This window comes from Stegostoma tigrinum, chromosome 7 (assembly GCF_030684315.1).
Source record: "Stegostoma tigrinum isolate sSteTig4 chromosome 7, sSteTig4.hap1, whole genome shotgun sequence".
Taxonomy (NCBI): domain Eukaryota; kingdom Metazoa; phylum Chordata; class Chondrichthyes; order Orectolobiformes; family Stegostomatidae; genus Stegostoma; species Stegostoma tigrinum.
Window position 1 is genome coordinate 16373651 of NC_081360.1, and position 19836 is coordinate 16393486.

The 19836-nt window shown below is 41.0% G+C and overlaps 1 protein-coding gene across 3 annotated transcripts in view; it reads left to right on the forward strand.

Annotated features, from left to right (window-relative positions):
* Nucleotides 1–19836, forward strand: part of agap1 (ArfGAP with GTPase domain, ankyrin repeat and PH domain 1) — a 667156-nt gene that overhangs the window by 192947 nt on the left and 454373 nt on the right. The gene's annotated exons all lie outside the window — the stretch shown is intronic.

Consider the following 19836-nt stretch of genomic DNA (forward strand, 5'->3'; position numbering starts at 1 on the left):
CTACTTTGATAGAATGCTATCCTTAACATCCTTTGTTAGCCATGATGCTGTCTCTCTTTTCCAATTAAGTATTTTTTACTGAAAGAACTAATTTTTTAAATAACCAAGCATTAATTCATAAATGCTAGCCACTGCCTATCTACAGCTAAATCTGTTAATATTTTCTACAATCCACCACACCCAATGTCCACTTAAAGCTTTCACAATTGTCCTCGTTTAGATTTAAGATTCTTGCATCAGAGAGAATTTACTGTTCGGTTTGTAAAATATGTAATTCAATCATTAGCCCTTTCTTTAACATTTGCTTCAGAAAATCTTGAGTAGGCGCTTGAAATTCTTAGTGCTGTTTTACCCAGTCAATATGCAAATCACCCACAATTACTGCATTCCCCTTGCTACGTGCACCTCTACTTTTCTGGGGTTTATCCCATGCATTATTAGTACAGTTGTTTAGTACTCTGTGGATCACTCCGAGCTATGTTTGCTATCCCTTGCTGTTTCTTCAGATTTCATGTCCTGATGTATGAACAATGATCCTCCTTCGGTGATAATCCTGTTCTTAATTACAGGCACTACTTCACATCCTTGTTTTGGTCTTCTATCCAACCTAAATGTCAAATACCCTTTAATATTCAGTTCCCAGTCTTGATCACACTGTAGCTACATCTCAATAATGGCAATGAAATCATGCCCTTTTACTTCAACTTGTGCCATCAATTCACATATCCTGTTACAAATGGTATCTGCATTTAGATAGAGTGCTTTCAGTTCTGCCTTTTTAAACACTTTCGTAATTCAAGCTTGGTTAATTTGAGGATTTATTTCTCCTGTTTTCCATTTTCATTTACAACTATTTCCTGTAATGAGCTTTTTTTAAATTCTGTGCCAATTTCCTTTTGAGGTTTTCATCCCCCAACAAGCTAGTTTAAACCTCACCAACATCACTACCAAATTTCCCCACTAGGATATCCATCCCCAATCTGTTGTGTATCCTGTGCTGTTTGCCCAGATGCCACATGCTCCCAATGCTCTATTAATATAAAGCCAAATCTCCTGCACAATTTTTTTAGCCATGTCTTGAATCACTCGGTGTTCCTATTTATATGCATACTATCTTGACAAGAGGTCCTGCTTTTCAGTCTCATATCTAGCTCCCCAAATTCTACTAGAAGTCACTTTGATGCTATTACTTGTGAGTTGAACAGTCATTAGTAACCTATATGGAAATTCTCTGTAACCTGTACAGTGTGCACAGAAATGAAGCAATTCTTAGTTTGCTTCCTATCTAATGGAAGCAAGTACTATTTTGAAGAATGCATTGAACATAGAACATAGAACATAGAATATTACAGCACAGTACAGGCCCTTCGGCCCTCGATGTTGTGCCGACCTGTCATACCGATCTCGAGCCCATCTAACCTACACTGTACCATGTACGTCCATATGCTTGTCCAATGACGACTTAAATGTATCTAAAGTTGGTGAATCTACTACCGTTGCAGGCAAAGCGTTCCATTCCCTTACTACTCTCTGAGTAAAGAAACTACCTCTGACATCTGTCCTATATCTTTCACCTCTCAATTTAAAGCTATGCCCCCTCGTGCTCGCCGTCACCATCCTAGGAAAAAGGCTTTCCCTATCCACCCTACCTAACCCTCTGATTATTTTATATGTTTCAATTAAGTCACCTCTCAACCTTCTTCTCTCTAATGAAAACAGCCTCAAGTCCCTCAGCCTTTCCTTGTAATACCTTCCCTCCATACCAGGCAACATCCTAGTAAATCTCCTCTGCACCCTTTCCAAAGTTTCCACATCCTTCTTATAATGCGGTGACCAGAACTGTACACAATACTCCAAGTGCAGCCGCACCAGAGTTTTGTACAGCTTCACCATAACCTCTTGGTTCCGGAACTCGATCCTTCTATTAATAAAAGCTAAAACACTGTGTGCCTTCTTAACAACCCTGTCAACCTGGGTGGCAACTTTCAAGGATCTGTGTACATGGACACCACTGCTAAGAATCTTACCATTAGCCCTGTACTTTGCCTTCCGGTTACTCCTACCAAAGTGCATCACCTCACACTTGTCTGCATTAAACTCCATTTGCCACCTCTCAGCCCAGCTCTGCAGCTTATCTATGTCTCTCTGCAACCTACAGCATCCTTCGTCACTATCCACAACTCCACCGACCTTAGTGTCGTCTGCAAATTTACTAACCCATCCTTCTACGCCCTCATTCAGGTCATTTATAAAAATGACAAACAGCAGTGGACCCAACACCGACCCTTGCGGTAACTGGTCTCCAAGATGAACGTTTCCCATCAACTACCACCCTCTGTCTTCTTTCAGCAAGCCAATTTCCGATCCAAACTGCTATATCTCCCACAATTCCATTCCTCCGCATTTTGTACATTTGCCTATTATGGGGAACCTTATCGAACGCCTTGCTGATATCCATATACACCACATCAACCGGTTTACTCTCATCTACCTGTTTAGTCACCTTCTCAAAGAACTCAATGGTTTGTGAGGCACAACCTTCCCTTCACAAAACCGTGCAGACTATCCCTAATCAATTTATTCTTTTCTAGATGATTATAAATCCTATCCCTTAGTACCTTTTCCAACAACTGAGGTAAGGCTCACTGGTCTATAATTACCGGGGTTGTCTCTACTCCCCTTCTTGAACAGGGGAACCACATTTGCTATCCTCCAGTCATCTGGCATTATTCCTGTAGACAATGACGAGTTAAAGATCTCTGGTCAAGAGGAAGAAGAAGGCTTATGTTCGGATGAGATGTGAAGGCTCAGTCAGGGCACTTGAGGGCTACGAGGTAGCCCGGAAAGACCTAAAGAGAGAGCTCAGAAGAGCCAGGGGGAGACATGAGAAGTTGTTGGTGGATAGGATCAGGGTAAACCCTAAGGCTTGCTATAGGTATTTAAGGAATAAAAGAATGACGAAAGTAAGATTAGGCCCAATCAAAGATAGTAGTGGTAAGTTGTGTGTGGAGTCAGATGAGATAGGGGAAGCACTAAATGAATATTTTTCAACAGTATTCACTCTAGAAAATGACAATGTTGTCGAGGAGAATACTGAGATACAGGCTACTAGACTAGGTGGGATTGAGGTTCACACAGAAGAGGTATTAGAAATCGTTCAGAAGGTGAAGATAGATAAGTCCCCTGGGCCGGATGGGATTTATCCTCAGATCCTCTGGGAAGCCAGGGAGGAGATTGCCGAGCCTTTGGCATTGATCTGAAGATTAGTAAAGTATAATGACTCTTCATTACTAAATTTTACCTTTGGCCAATGAAGCCAAGAATACAACAGTTTGCACAATCTGCTTGAAGCCTACTGATTCAAGCATTTTAATGCCATCAGTTAAGTACGCTTGATTAAATCTATATTCTTGATATGATTATAAGCTTCAAGTTCCAGTATTAGTTTTGATAAGCTGGTTTGCATACTTGAGAGGTAAGGAAAAACACTCCTCTCTCCCAATTTTCTTCTACTTTGTTTCATATTTTCCTGTTTACGTCTTTCTGAAAGGAAGTTAGTCGGACTAATTTTCAGTAAAATATGATACATTTAATGTCAAAGACTTGAAATGGAAGTTTAATTTCAGTAATAAGATAATGAAGATCATCTGTAAGTTTGAAAGATTTAATTTTCAATTGCCTTAACATTATGTTGAATCCATCTTTGAAAGAATGCACTGTGACTGTTGTAAGAATGCTGAAAGTTTTTAAGTTTCAATTCACACAGGAATGGATTGTTCCCTTCCTCCCAGAATTCATTTTGCTTGCAACATAGCTAGCATTGTAGATTCATTTCTCCACTCTCTGGCTTAAAAGTAGTATTATGAAATTTCGCATCAGTTTCGGTTGAAATAACCCTCTTTACATTTTCAAGAAGATTTGTAACTCGGCAGTGGATCAAGTTGTCGACATGCTCACCGAGCCGGTGGGTTTGATTACAAACGTTTTGTCACCCTGCTAGGTAACATCCTCAGTGTGACTACGGCGAAGCGTCGCTGTTTTGGCCCGCTTGTTATTTATGTGCCTCAATTTGTTGGGGGGTTTGGTACCGCTTCTGGTTCTGTTTTTCAGTAGCTTGTACACAGGGTCTAATTCAATGTGTTTGTTGATGGAGTTCCGGTTGGACCCTAGCAGGGTGACGAAATGTTTGCAATCAAATCCACTGGCTATGCAAGCATGTCTACAACTTGACCGTCTTTACATTTTGGTGTCTTGGTTGCTGTTTAACTGGTGATTAAAATAGATCTGTAAGTGGCAAGCTAATGCCTTGTTGATTCAACTGCAGAGTGGTAAACGTTGTGATCCAATGCGCTAGATGGTCACCTTATTGGTACAAAAGTTTCAAACTTTGTTTTGGTACATTTCATTACGGGGACAATCTTGTATTTAATTACCTGTAGTTAATGGAGCTTTGTGCTTATGTATTATATACAGTAAAAGCAAAAAACTGAGTGTGCTGGAGATTGAGAATTAAAACAATTGAGAAACTCAGCAGATCTGGCAACACCTGTGAAAGATAGTTAATGTTTTGAGTCCAGTGATAGTTTGAAAAGGTGATATGCTTAACTGTAATTAAGTCCTCTATTAACATACCATTATAATCATCATTTTATGGTATCTCCATGTGCAAAATTTAACATTTTATACTGAATTACATCGACCATTTCAATAGCAAAGCTGCTGAAAATATTCACTGTCGTTTTAAAGCATCTGCTGAACACATTCAAACTCCTGCAAAGTTAACCTAGGTTTGTGTATTTGTGTTCCTAGCTGTTTTCAGATATCCTAAATAAATCTAGTCCCATTTGCCAGCATTTGATCCATATCCTGCTAAACCCTTCTGATTCACATACCCATTCAAATGCCTTTTTAAACATTGTAATTGCACCAGCTTCCACCACTTCCTCTGGCAGCTAATTCCATACACGCACCACCCTCTGTTTCTTAAAAAAAAACAAAAAATGCCTCTTGGGTCCCTTTCCAATTCTTTCCCCTCCCACCTTTAAACCTGTGCCATCTAATTTTCGACTCACCCACTCCAGGGAAAAGACCTTGTCTTTTATCCTATCCATGCCGCTCATGATTTTATGAGCCTCTGTAAGGTTACCACTCAGCCTCTGACGAGTCAAAGAAAATAGGCCCAGCCTATTCTGCATCTACCTGAAGCTCAAACTCTCCAACCATGGCAGCATCCTTGTAAATCTTTTCTGAACTCTTTCAAGTTTCACAGCATCCTTCCTGTAGCAAGGAGACCAGAATTGCACCGTATTCCAAAAGCAGATTAACCGATGTCCTGTACAAACATGACTAACAACCAAGTGCAATATAAAAATAGATTGTCATTCTGAAAAAAGGAGAGTGGCTTAAGTCGTGAGAGTTAGTTACATGTTACGGGCTATTTTAACACCAAATATCACTTCTGGAAAGTTACTACCCTCGCTCTGGCTTAGAGTTGATGTCCACGACTGGTTCAAAGGATCCAATTTATTCAAAAACAATCCATTTCAACTTGAATTAAGTTGAGTTAATTTCAACAAACTGGAAACAGCTAGCATAGAAGGCTATTTATGCAGAAATCTTTCCCTGCATCCTTGGGGATTTGGGCTGCAGTAACTGCCATCATACCTGTAAGTAACTTCCCTTAACTCAGCAGCTTCTGTGGCTTGGGTGAAACCATCTTCCACCCCTATGTGAAGAAAGAAATGTTGCAGATCTTAATCCACTACTTTAGGGGCCTTTTCCTTGATTTCATGCAATATTTAAGCCCAGCACTCTGGATTATTGGTCAGCCAGTTGAGTAGAAGGGGTATCGATCAAGGCTAAGTCAGTTGATATTGTCGCAGATCTATTCCTGTCTGTGGCAAAACCAGTCAACCTCCGGTGTTGCAGATAAGAGAGGGAAATGGTAATAAACCTTTCCCTTTTTGTTCTTGCACTTCCAATATCTGAAACCTGTACTTGAGGAAAGTGTTAATCCTCTCTTTTGCAATTTACATTAAGCAGGAAGCAAACTTTTAGGTAAGCTTAAATCAGAAGATCATGTTTATTAATACAGTATCCTTGAATATAAATGAAGCAAAATCCACTCATTCCCTCATCTCTCAGGAGACACCCATGTAAAAACGGATTCTTGAAACCAAGCATGTGTGTTTCAGTTATTAGTAGAGATACAAGTTGTGAACCATGTGCTCCAATTTCAAATGCTTGTGTTGCAGTCTTGGATGTGTATTCTGTCTTAGCTTTTGACTGAGTGGGAGTTTGATGTCTGAGTTTATGACCAGATTTTTTTAAGATGTGATCTTTGCAGGTAAAAACAAATTGGTCTACCTCTCACTGTCTGGGTTGACAGTCACTAGGCTACATTCTGAAAGAATGCCTGCTTATTTCATCCTCCTAGATTGACAGCCTTTTAAAGTCAAGATGGAACAGGTATCCCAAAAACAAGAGTGAATATTCAGGAACAAAAACAGAATTTGCTGGAAAAGCTCAGCAGGTCTGGCAGCATTTGTGAAGAGAATCAGAGTTAACATTTCAGGTTCGATGGCCCTTCCTCAGAATGCTCAGGACGTGAATATTCAGGATGTTTTGAACCTTTCAAGATACAGACCTTCGCAAAACTTTACTGCGTATAAAATCAAGGAAGCCGTCTTTTTTTAAACCAAGTTGTGAATGAATCTGACAATTAAAACTTTCCTGTGTATTTTATCTTAAAGACTCACTTCTGTGGTGAGAAAGGGTGTACCTGACTTCAAGGTTTTTGGAGACAGAGACATTTTTTGGGGCCTCACTCTCAAGAAAACACTTGAATTCTCTTGCTTTTAGCACTGGCACCCCAGGTCCATAGCTCCTGCAGGGTTTTAGTTGGAATAATTGTGAAAAGAAAGGTAAGCTTGGGAGATCACCCCATGGGTGCTGCTGGTTTTCTGTTGATAAGCAATCTCTGAAGATGATATTAGTGCCTTTGATGCACCACAGGAAATGATCAGAGGCCAAGTACTCTAGTTTATTGCATAGGACATCAGTGGGCAGACCGATACAAAGCAGCAGAAATTTAAGTTGCATATTGAAACATGGAAAAGTACTCATTTATAACTGCAGTATCAAATACTCAAGGATTTATTCTTGAAGAGTGAGAGCTGGAAAGTCAGTTTAGATCAACCTATCCCTCCCACATGTACTTTGTTTTTATTTCCTCCCTTGGAGGTTAATACATGTGCAGGATTTAACTCAATCACTGACCTAACAAATTGCTGCTACTGCAGTTAGTAAAGTAGATACTTTGACAGTCAAATATGTCTGGTAATATCCTCAGCCATATACTTTTGCATTTACCAAAGAGTTATGATAAATTTGACAAACGTTGCTTCGTGAAAATAGATACCCATTGTTTAAATTTTCCAGCAGATTCAGATTTTTCAGGAAAACTTGTCTATGCTATTAAAGTTTCTTTGACAGAATGAATGTCTGGCAGTGTAGTGAGACTTTGACAAGATTTCATAAGCAAATGGAAACAAATAACCTAGTTGTTCCTGCATGTTTCTGTGCTGAAACTCCAGATGTCAAATTCTTATCCCTGCTTTCAAATTCCTGCATGGTCTCACGCCTCCCAATCTTTCTTAACTTCTCCAGCCCTAGAATCATCCAAATTTGAATGTGGCTTCCTATTCATCCCTCACCTGTTTTGTCCCACAATTAGTTGCTGTGTTTTCAGCTGTTTAGGGTATAAACTCTGGATTTTCCTTCCTAAGCCTCTCCTCCTTTCCACTTGTTTTCCGTTAATGTCACTCATAGACTCTTGGAGTTATACAGCATGGAAACAGATGCTTGGCCCTACTTGTCTGCTGACCAGACATTCCAATCTGACCTAGTCCCATTTGTCATTATTTGGCTCATATCCCTCTAAACCCTTCCTATTCATGTACTCATCCTTATTAAATGTTGTAATTGAACCTGCCTCTACCATTTCCTCTGGCAGTTTGTTCCATACATGTGACACCCATGGAAAAAGTTATCTTTATTAATATTTCCCCTTTCTTCTCAAATCAGTGCCCTCTAGTTTAGGACTCCCCTGCACTAGGATAAAGACCTTGGCTATGCAGCGTATCCATGCCCTTCCTGATTTTACAAGCCTCTATAAGGTCACTCCTCAACTTCTGAAGCTCCAGGAGAAAATAGCTCCGACTCTCCCTACGACTCAAACTGTTCAAACCTGGCAACATACTTGTAAATCTTTGCTACACCCTTCAAGTTTAACACCATCCTCTATAAAAGGGCAACCAGAATTATGTGCATTATTCTAAAAATGGCCTCACTAATGTCTGTACAGCTGTAACGTGACATCCCAACTCCAATACTCAGTGTTCTGACCAATGAAGGCAAGCGTGCCAAATGCCATCTTAACCACCCAATGACTCCACTTTGAAGGAACTATGCAACACTCCCCAGGGTCCAACTGTTAATTGCACAAGTCCTGCACTGGTTTGTCTTAAATTCTGGGGAAGGGTTACTGGACCCAAACACTAACTCTGGTTACTTTCCATGAATACTGTTGAGTTTTTCCAGCATTTTCTGTCTTTGTGAGCGGCATAAATGCATGTATTTGGTTTTAAGAAAAACATCGAAAGTTGGTAATGTGCTGAAGACCAAAAACACATCAATGGTTGGATCAGATTCTGAAATTCTTTAAGGTGGTAGTAATCTTATAGTGTCTTTTGGCGAGGAAGTCGAGTGGTTGGAATAACCTTCCTGACTTTGACAGTGCAGTTTAAAAAGACAGAAACTTCTGAGAGTTTTCCCTTCAGTTTTATGTACAAAGATCCTTCTTAGTAAAATCATGTCATTGTTTGGTGCAAGCAGACTGGTTAGAGTTTCTCTGCCCGTGGCCATGCGTGGGTGTTAATGGAGGGTGTGGAACTTGGGTACCACATGTTCACCACAATCCTTTATTTCAGTCAAAAGTAGATTAGCACGTTTGACTGACAAAAGCTTGCCATTTCACGTTTGCATTGTGTCACTGTCTTAAACTGTCTTTCACTTTAAAGCCTTAAATGAGTATACGCTAAATTATCAATATACCTAAATTAAAAATCTTGTAAACGGATTAATTTAAATTTTTGCAAGAGTTCAAGTTCTTAGCTGCTAATATGTGTAGGACAGTGATGTATATTATGAATTTAGATGTTTGAGAGATTTTGGATAAAGGACAATTTGGCAATACTTTTTTATCCTTGCAATATTGTATCTATAGTGAGAGTATGTTGAGATAAATCTGTCATTATCACTGGTTTTGTACTACTGTACTTAAAGACTGGGAAAGGAGGGGGTGTGATTTGTGAGTAAAATTTTTGTTATCAAATGCAAAAAAAAATTGATTAGAAGGCAAAAATAAGTAGCCCAAGGCTGAAAATACTTAGTTGCATCAGGATATAAAAAGCTAAAAATTCTTGTAATCTAGGGGGAAAGAATCCTATACAATTTAGACTGAACAATGGAGGCAGGAATGGGAGGAACTAAATTGAAATCCTTAGTGTTGTCAGAAATATATTAACTGATTATTCTGAAAGAAAACATTTTGTTTGATTCAAATGCTGGTAGTTTTTTTTGAAGAAAAATAAAATTAAATTGAACACATGAAACTGTTAAATAAAACACTAATCTATTCAGTTTTAATCTAATCACATTTTGAGGAATTTGATACAAATCACAAAGAAGGTTTACATTCTTAGAAGAGTTTTGAGTTGCTGTGTGCCCAATTCCAGTATTATGCACTTTCTGTTTGAGAGAACACTTATACTTCTCATACGGGCAAATGAATGCTATATGGAGGATGCTTTTAATGAAAAAAATAAAAACAATCTTCGAGAAGGAAATCTTTCTTCTTTCTTCATTCCATATTGTATATGTAAGTAATGTATATGTAAGTTGTTAATTTTAAAATATTAAATATCCGTTCTGATAATTTAAACTTTACTCCTTAAGCCCTAATGCAGAGAATTGTGCAGAAAAATATTAAATAGTATAATGAAATGTGAGGCTGGATGAACACAGCAGGCCAAGCAGCATCTCAGGAGCACAAAAGCTGACGTTTCGGGCCTAGACCCTTCATCAGAGAGGGGGATGGGGAGAGGGAACTGGAATAAATAGGGAGAGGGGGGGAGGCGGACCGAAGATGGAGAGTAAAGAAGATAGGTGGAGAGAGTATAGGTGGGGAGGTAGGGAGGGGATAGGTCAGTCCAGGGAAGATGGACAGGTCAAGGAGGTGGGATGAGGTTAGTAGGTAGATGGGGGTGCGGCTTGGGGTGGGAGGAAGGGATGGGTGAGAGGAAGAACCGGTTAGGGAGGCAGAGACAGGTTGGACTGGTTTTGGGATGCAGTGGGTGGGGAGAGCTGGGCTGGTTGTGTGGTGCAGTGGGGGGAGGGGACGAACTGGGCTGGTTTAGGGATGCAGTAGGGGAAGGGGAGATTTTGAAACTGGTGAAGTCCACATTGATACCATTAGGCTGCAGGGTTCCCAGGCGGAATATGAGTTGCTGTTCCTGCAACCTTCGAGTGGCATCATTGTGGCAGTGCAGGAGGCCCATGATGGACATGTCATCTAGAGAATGGGAGGGGGAGTGGAAATGGTTTGCGACTGGGAGGTGCAGTTGTTTGTTGCGAACTGAGCGCAGGTGTTCTGCAAAGCGGTCTCCAAGCCTCCGCTTGGTTTCCCCAATGTAGAGGGAGCAACACCGGGTACAGTGGATGCAGTACACCACATTGGCAGATGTGCAGGTGAACCTCTGCTTAATGTGGAATGTCATCTTGGGGCCTGGGATAGGGGTGAGGGAGGAGGTGTGGGGGCAAGTGTAGCATTTCCTGCGGTTGCAGGGGAAGGTGCCGGGTGTGGTGGGGTTGGAGGGCAGTGTGGAGCGAACAAGGGAGTCACGGAGAGAGTGGTCTCTCCGGAAAGCAGACAGGGGTGGGGATGGAAAAATGTCTTGGGTGGTGGGGTCGGATTGTAAATGGCGGAAGTGTCGGAGGATGATGCGTTGTACCCGGACGTTGGTAGGGTGGTGTGTGAGTGATGCGTTGTATCCGGAGGTGTATCCCCACCTATACTCCCATTCTCTAGATGACATGTCTGTCATGGGCCTCCTGCAGTGCCACAATGATGCCACCCGAAGGTTGCAGGAACAGCAATTCATATTCCGCCTGGGAACCCTGCAGCCTAATGGTATCAATGTGGACCTCACCAGTTTCAAAATCTCCCCTTCCCCTACTGCATCCCTAAACCAGCCCAGTTCGTCCCCTCCTCCCACTGCACCACACAACCAGCCCAGCCTCCCCCCCCACCAACCCACTGCATCCCAAAACCAGTCCAACCTGTCTCTGCCTCCCTAACCGGTTCTTCCTCTCACCTATCCCTTCCTCCCACCCCAAGCCGCACCCCCATCTACCATCCCACCTCCTTGACCTGTCCGTCTTCCCTGGACTGACCTATCCCCTCCATACCTCCCCACCTATACTCTCTCCACCTATCTTCTTTTCTCTCCATCTACGGTCCGCCTCCCCCTCTCTCCCTATTTATTCCAGTTCCCTCTCCCCATCCCCCTCTCTGATGAAGGGTCTAGGCCCGAAACGTCAGCTTTTGTGCTCCTGACATGCTGCTTGGCCTGCTGTGTTCATCCAGCCTCACATTTTATTATCTTGGAATTCTCCAGCATCTGCAGTTCCCATTATCTCTATTAAATAGTATCTTGACCACTTTTTTGGTTGTGTGGTGCATCTCATAAGTAGGACTAAAATTCCTATTGGACATTTTTGTGTAAATTGTCTAATATTAATTCAAATATTGTGGCACTCAAACTTGGTGTATGAAAGTTTACATAGTTTCCTACAAGATTCTGGCTCTTTTAATCATCTATCAGCACTTAGCACCAGGTAAAAGACTTGCAAGTCTTTCAAAAGGAAAAAGACTGAGATATGAGGCTGCGACTTGGGTCATAGTAAAAACTCCAATCCTTTTGATTTTGAATTGGGGGTTTACTGATAAGTTATCCACCTTCTGTTCCTAATTCCAAATATGAAATGTTGTGAAAGTCATTTAGCTGCTGTCATCATGTTGACAGGGACAAAAATAATGTGTATATCGACTGACCCTTCCTCCTCACTTCAGCCTTGCGTTTTTCTATCAATATTTTCTCTTGCTGTTTTCCTTTAGTTAAAATCTATTTAGGGGCCTATACCTGCATTGTTATGCATCTGTTCAGTTCTACACAGCAAACAAAACAGACGCATGACACTGTTGCAGCATTTGCCACGGGTTGATGTAATTGTAGCACACTATGTGACTGCTGATACCAAGTCTATTGGAATGACTCAGCAGCTACCATTTTAACTTAAGATAACAAAGCGTGAAGCTGGATGAACACAGCAGGCCAAGCAGCATCTCAGGAGCACAAAAACTGATGTTTCGGGCCTAGAACTTGCCCTGATTTGATGTCCTTTTCTCAATCCTGATGAAACATGAGTGTAAGGATAAGCCCCGACACTGAAGAATTTCACAAGTAAAAATTAATGAAAGTTTAAAAGTCTCTCTGAAAGCGAGGTTCTGAAGCATGAAGGGAGTGTTATTTGTGAGACACAAGTCAACTCGCAGTGCATTTGTATTTGTCTTCTGATGGTTCACAATTAGCTGTGGTAGGGTATTGATACTGGGCTCAGTTTGTCTTCTCTGTCTTTTAAATATAACTTCTGTATTTTAAGTAAAGATAAGCTTTGTGGGTTTAGAGATAACATAGTAACGGGTAAATAAATACATCCAGTTCAGGATTAGCCCTTTTGTAGGGTGGCTTGAATTAACTTAGTTTTCTGAATGTCCAAATTTGGATGTAGATCAAGACAACATTTGCTGAGGTTGAATGCAATTGCTGAAATGTATAATTTTTTAAAAAAGTATACTCCAACTAGTATTAGGTAGAGATTAAACCTGGTATAAACAGATGAAATGTAAGCAATTTGCATGTTTCACGCTACAGTTCATCTGTTTGAAATGTGTTAAAAGATAAATACTGAGTAACGTTTAGTTGGATAATCGGTTTGTAATTCTTAGATTTGTTTTTTGAGGTCTCCCATTTTTCAGTATAGTTTCGAACATCCTGTCTTTTGCTTGGATGTTTTTGTGTACTTCTGATATCTGTATCACCCCATAACATAGCTATTGCCGATTTCAGTCACAAAGTTCATCAAAACTCTGTCAACCTTGAGTATTTCGGCTCCTATTCTCCTGAAGACTAGCCTGATCCCCATACAACTGCAGCTCACAACTATTCATCAAAAATGGCACATGTCGGCTGAAACTTCTTATCTCAAGTCTGGTTGGTGTCAATCAAACAATGTTTCCTTCAAATAACCAAACATCGGCTGCTTCTCAGCTTCTGAATCCGGCCTCTGTCTTTTCCAACTTGCCAGTACAGCGTCAGTGGACTTGTCAGCTATGACAACTGAGCCCAGATAGATCTTCACTCCTTTATATTAGTTAGGCCCAGTGCCAGAAGTTTTGGTTTTTGTTTACTTGGAAGTTGTGAGGGTCAGTTTTCAGTTTCGATTTTTAACTATTGTCTGTATAAAAAGCATGCAAACTTTGAAATCGTGGATTCTATCATGCCAAGTGCTGTAAGACTCTAGGGTGGCTAGTGTGATGCCATTATTTAAGTAAGGTGGTAAGGAAAATCCAGGGAACTATAGACTGGTGAGCCTGATCTCGATCTGTATTTGTTGGAGGAGATTCCGAGAGACAGGATTTACATCCATTTGGAAAGTCAGGGATTGATTAGGGATAGTCAACATGGCATTTTGTGTGGGAAATAATTAACATTAACTTGACTGAGTTTTTTGAAGAGGTGGGAAAGAAGATTGATGAAGGCAGAATGGTAGATGTTGTCGATGTGGACTTTCAGCAAGGCAATCGACAATGTTCCGCATGAAAGACTGGTCAGCTAGGTTAGGTCACATGGAATCTAAGGGGAGCTAGCCAATTGGATACAAATTTGGTTTGAAGGTAGGAGACAGAGGGTGGTGCTCGAAGGTTGTTTTTCGGACTGGAGCTTGTGACCAGTGGTGTGCTGCAAGGATCAGTGCTGGGTCCCACTGCATTTTGTCATTTATATAAATGATTTGGATGTGAATATAGGAGGTATGGTTCGTAAGATTGGTGGTGTGGTGAACTGAGAAGAAGATCACCTTAGCGTACAATGGGACCTTGATCAAATGGGCACATGGGCCAAGGAGAGGGCAATGGCGTTTAACTTAAACAAATGTGAGGTACTGCATTTTGGTGGGGCAAATCAGGGCAGGACTTGTACACTTCAATGGTAAGGTCGCGGGGAGTGTTGATGAACAAAGAGATCTTGGGGTGCAAGTTTATAGTTTTTTGAAAATGGAGTTGCAGGCAGACAGAGTAGTGAAGAAGAAGAAGGCATTTGGTATGCTTGCTTTCATTGGTCAGTGCATTGACTGTAGGAGTTGGGGCATCATGTTGCGGCTCAACATTGGTGAGGCCACTTTTAGAATACTGTGTTCAGTTCTGACCTCCCTGCTGTAAGAAAGATGTTGTTAAACTTGAGAGGGTATAGAAAAGATTTACAAGGATGTTGCTGGAATTAGATGGTTTGACGCTGGGAGAGGCTGAATAGGCTCGGGCTTTTATCCTTGGAATGTCGGTGCCTGAGGTTGTGATCTTATCGAGGTTTGTAAAATTGTGAGGGGCATGAATAGTATGAATATCCAAGGTCTTTTTCCCAAAATGTCGAGGTCCTGAACTAGAGGGCGTAGGTTTAAGGTGAGAGGGGAAAGATTTAAAAGGAACCTGAGAGGCAATGCTTTCATGCAGAGGGCACTTTGTGTACTACATTTATATGGCATTGAGTGGGTACATGAATGGAAAGGGTTAAAGGGATACGACCAAATGCTGGCAAATGGGACTCAATCAGTTTAGGATAACTGGTCGGCACAGATGGTTTGGACCAATGGGTTTTGTTTCTAAGCTTTAAAGCTCTATGACTTGCATTCTCTGTCCATTATTTTAATACAAGTGTTGACCTGTTTGTTTGAAATGTATCATTATTGGGGATAAACTAACATTGAGTGGAAATGTAAGTTCATATGTTGGGGATTTCTGCTATAGCTCTGTTGATTATTGATGGCCTTTAGACATGGAACGTGGCAATTGCAGAAGAAAACATTTAACCTGAGCTAAGCCTTTTTTTGAGTATCGTTTCTGCTTGGCTGTCCTTGTAGTAAGAGCTCTGATTGTTTGTTTACTCTGTACATAGGTTTTCCATCTTGTTCAAAATCAGACTTCGCCAAGTTGCCTCTTGAGACTTGTATTGACTTCTCAGGTGATAACTGATGAACTTGGCTGGTAAGTGCAGGCAGGCCACTAAAGTGTGCGCAATGTCACAACAAAGCCTGACCCTGTTCTCGCTTCTTGCCCCCACATACAGTTTTCCACAGTGAATGTGGGTGATAATCAGACATGGAATTCTGAACTGAGTCCCATGGCTGTGTCTGCCACAGTTGTCTGAAATTTAATAACCTAGCATTGACCAACAATGGAGACTGAGATATAGTACTGTGTCTAATATAGATATACATTTTCAGAGCCATAGAATCATACAGCAAGGAAACAGACGCTTTTTGGTGCCCACCAAGTTTCCCAAACTCAACTAACTCCACTTGCCTGCATTTGGCCTGTATCCCTCTAAGCCCTTCCTATTCATGTACCTATCTAAATGTCCTTTAAATGTTGTAACTGTACCTGCATCTACATCCTGGTAATAACAAAGCGTGGAGCTGGATGAACACAGCAGGCCAAGCAGCATCTTAGGAGCACAAAAGCTGACGTTTTAGGCCTAGACCCTTCTTCAGAAAAGGGGCAGGGGGAGAAGGTGCATCCAGCTCCACACTTTGTACCTCAGATTCTCTAGCATCTGCAGTTCCCATTATCTCTGATACAACATACTGGTAATTCTTTTCTGAACCCTGTCAATTTTAATTATAGCAGGGCAACCATAACTGTACACAGTACTCCAAAAGTGGCCTCACCAACATCCTATGATTCATGAGTCAGTAGATGTGATCAAAAACTCACTGACCAAATGGTACTGAAGGCAAAGTTTTGAATGCAGCATATTGTCATTTGATATGAAGGAAATGTAGAATACTATAGTAAATTGATTCTGCTCCAACTCTTTCAAAGAACTGGGATAGTAAGAACTGCTCATGCTGGAGTCAGAGATAACACACTGGAGCTGGAGAAGCACATCAGGCCTGGCAGCATCAGAGGAGCAGGAAAGTTGATGTTTCAGGTTGGGTCTCTTCAGAAATGGGGGAATGGACAGGCAGCTCCAACGTAAATAGAGAGGACAGAAGAGACAGGGCTCGGAACGGTAGGTGGGCTGGTGTTAGGTGAGTGGAGGTAGGCAGTGGTAAGGATTGGTCAGTGGGATGGGTTGGAGAGAAGATGGGCAGGTTGTGTCAGGTCAAGGAGATGGGGATGAAAGGGAGGGTTGGTCGCAGGTTGAGACTGGGGTTGGGGAGATTTTGAAACTGGTAAAGTCCACATTGAGACCAGTGGGTTGTAGGCTGCCAAGGTGGAATATGAGGTGCGGCTCCTCCAGTTTCTGGGTGGTGTCACTGACGCTGTAGTAGTCCTGGAGTGTTGTAGTGTGTCCTGGTCCTTTTTTATAATAGTGCCCTATCTCCCTCAGACCCATTGCTTTCCTATCAGACCCATCTTCACACAAACTGTCCAAGAACCTACAATAGAGATTGAAACACCTAGTTGACAGATCACTCCGTTCCATCCACTCAATCCAAGATTTCCTCAATACTCTCAAGAGCATAAAAATCAGTGACAATGAGATTATGGTACCCCTTGACGTCACAGCTTTATTCACATCAATCAACATCCCACGAGCCAGAGAAACAGTGGCCACATTACTGGAGCAGCCACGCAGACTAGTCAATCAGCATTGACAACATACTTAAACTACTAGATCTCTGCCTCACTACACACTTCGTCTTTAATGGTCAAGTATACAAACAGATCAATGGTAAACCAATGAGGTGACCCATCTCAGGACTCATTGCAGAAGCAGTCATGCAAAGACTAGAACATACCACCCTCCTCTGCCATCAACCTAATCTGTGGATCCGGTACATAAACAAGACATTTGTCATTATTAAGCGCAACAAATTAGAAGACACTGACCACCTCATCAACAGAATACTCACAGGGATTAACTTCACAAGGGAAGAAGAAATAACAATCAACTTGCGTTTCTGGATGTTAAAGTTGAGCGTATGACCAACGCGGTGTTTCAAACCTCAGTATAAAGAAAAACAACCCACACTGATCAAATCCTTAACTTCCACAGCAACCATCCCAATGTTCACAAACAAAGCTGCATTAGGACACTATTTAAATGGGCCAGACACACTGCAACACTCTGGAACTGAGCAGGAAAGAGGAAAAGCACCTATACAAAGTCCTCGCTATAAACAGATATCCCTGCAGCTTCAGCTGCAGATGCCTACTAAATAGACAACAACAGGAGGACCCAGTACATCTTAACACACTGCCCTACATCAAGAACATATCGGAACTTACAACAAGATTCCTAAGACAACTAAGAATCGTGGTAGCACACAAGCCCGCAGCAACTCTATCAACAAAAACACAAAAGGATTAAAGACCCTATTCCCACAACATGCAGAACGAGTGTGGCTTACAAAACACCACACAACGGCTGCCACAAACATTACGTTGGACAGACAGGAAGAAAACTAGCCATCTGAATACATGAACATCAAGTAGCAGCAAAACGGCACAACGAACGCTCCTTAATATCAGTACACTTGGTCAATGAAGGCCATCAGTTTAACTCGGACAAGGTAGCCATAGCAACCCGAGCCAAACATACACACAGATGCATGGGAATTCCTAGAGGCATGGTTCTTCACCTGTAATGCAATCAACAAACATTTAGAATTGGACCCCATATACAAAACCAGAAATGACACTACTCACCATAACGGACCAGACAGTATAAATTCCAAGTGGAGTGGAATAACATTGCTTCATCAGAGGCTCCACTGATGATGTCACCTAGCATGGTAATGGAATATCTGAATGAGAACAAGCCAGCTCGGCCAGCAAGTCAACAGCCTTGCTACAATTGAATCGATATGTCCCAGCCTGTCAGACCTCTATGGACTTTACTTATCTTGGGTTAGATTCTTTTGCTAATCACTCAAGTGCCTTCTGATTACCAACCGCTCATCCACTTCGAGCAGTTTTTCTTTATTTACTCCAAAATCCTTTATGATATCTTCAATTCACTGTGCACCTATATTTTGTTATGATGGATTTTTATTTCTGTGCATCAATATTCTGTATTCAGTTTTGCCCTTTCTAAACAGTATCTGCTTGACAGAACCAGAATTGCCAAAAAAAACGTGAGTGGAGAAGTGCATGTTAAGGGCACATGTACCATGAATGGTTAAAGATCACTGTTGCATGTAGTGACTAAACTATTGGACCAAAATCTTTTTTCCCACCGTACAGTCTTGTGTTAAGTATTATGGTATTTCCTGGACAGCTGGTACTGCTTATCCACTAGCTTTAAGCAGCAAAAGCCAAGAACGGAACTATATTTCCAATTATAGAAAACTGACTTCCTTTAGGTCAATTTATGAGATTTTGATCTTTTTGACTAGTCCACTGCCTTAAGACAATTTATTTTCATAATTCTAATTAAACTTAAAAAAAAACTGCTATGGTAAGTTATTTGCTACAAATAACATGATGCAATAAGCAAATATCAATTGTTCTGGGAATCTGAAAAAACTAGTTAAAAGCAAATCAATTGCTATCCATCACCTTCCACTCTGTTTGTTTTCTGGCCATTATTCCTCAACAAGCAATGCATAAAATCTTATCAGAATTAACACAAATAATTCAAATGCAGTTGTTTCCCCGTGGGTCAGTAATGTGATTTGTTCGTCTTTAAATTTAGTTTTATCTAACATCTGCTCAGGTTCCTGAATGTGGGATGTATTCCAAAACACCAGGTGGTAACTCATGAAATAGCATGTTTAAAAAGAAGGCATATTTATGAGACAAAGGAAAGGAAATCTCCTATTTGTCTAATTTTTTGCATTCTGCTTGTATTGGTTTTACCTTTTGCCATTGCTGGCCGGTAGGTCAACCATTTGTGCCACATTTCAACTTGTAATGCTGTCTGTACCTGCCTTTAACATTTCCTCAAAAGCTATATTATGCAGGGAATTAATGCAATGGCCTCTATAAGTGATAAGAAAACCTAACGCCACAAATGGCAAATAAAAATGGAAAGAATTGCGAATGCTGTAAATCAGGAACAAAAACAGAAGTTGCTAGAAACTCAGCAGATGTGGCTGCATCTGTGAATAAAAAAAGTCAGAGTTAATGTTTTGGGTCTGAGTGCTGAAGGGTCACTGGACATGAAATGTTAACTCTGATTTTTTCTTCATAAATGCTGCCAGAGCTGCTGAGCTGCCAGCAGCCACAAATGGCAAATCAGTTCTGCAAAGACGGGAAAAACATTGTTTCAGTGAGAGAATTTTTGTTCTTTCGTGGAAAACTGAGGATTTGCTTGTTTTATATTAGAATATTAGAATTGACATTAATTACAATTTCATGTAAGCTTGGTTGTGTAGATGTGTGAAAAGCTTCCAGAGCAAAGCTATAATTCACCCTATACCTGTATTATGTAT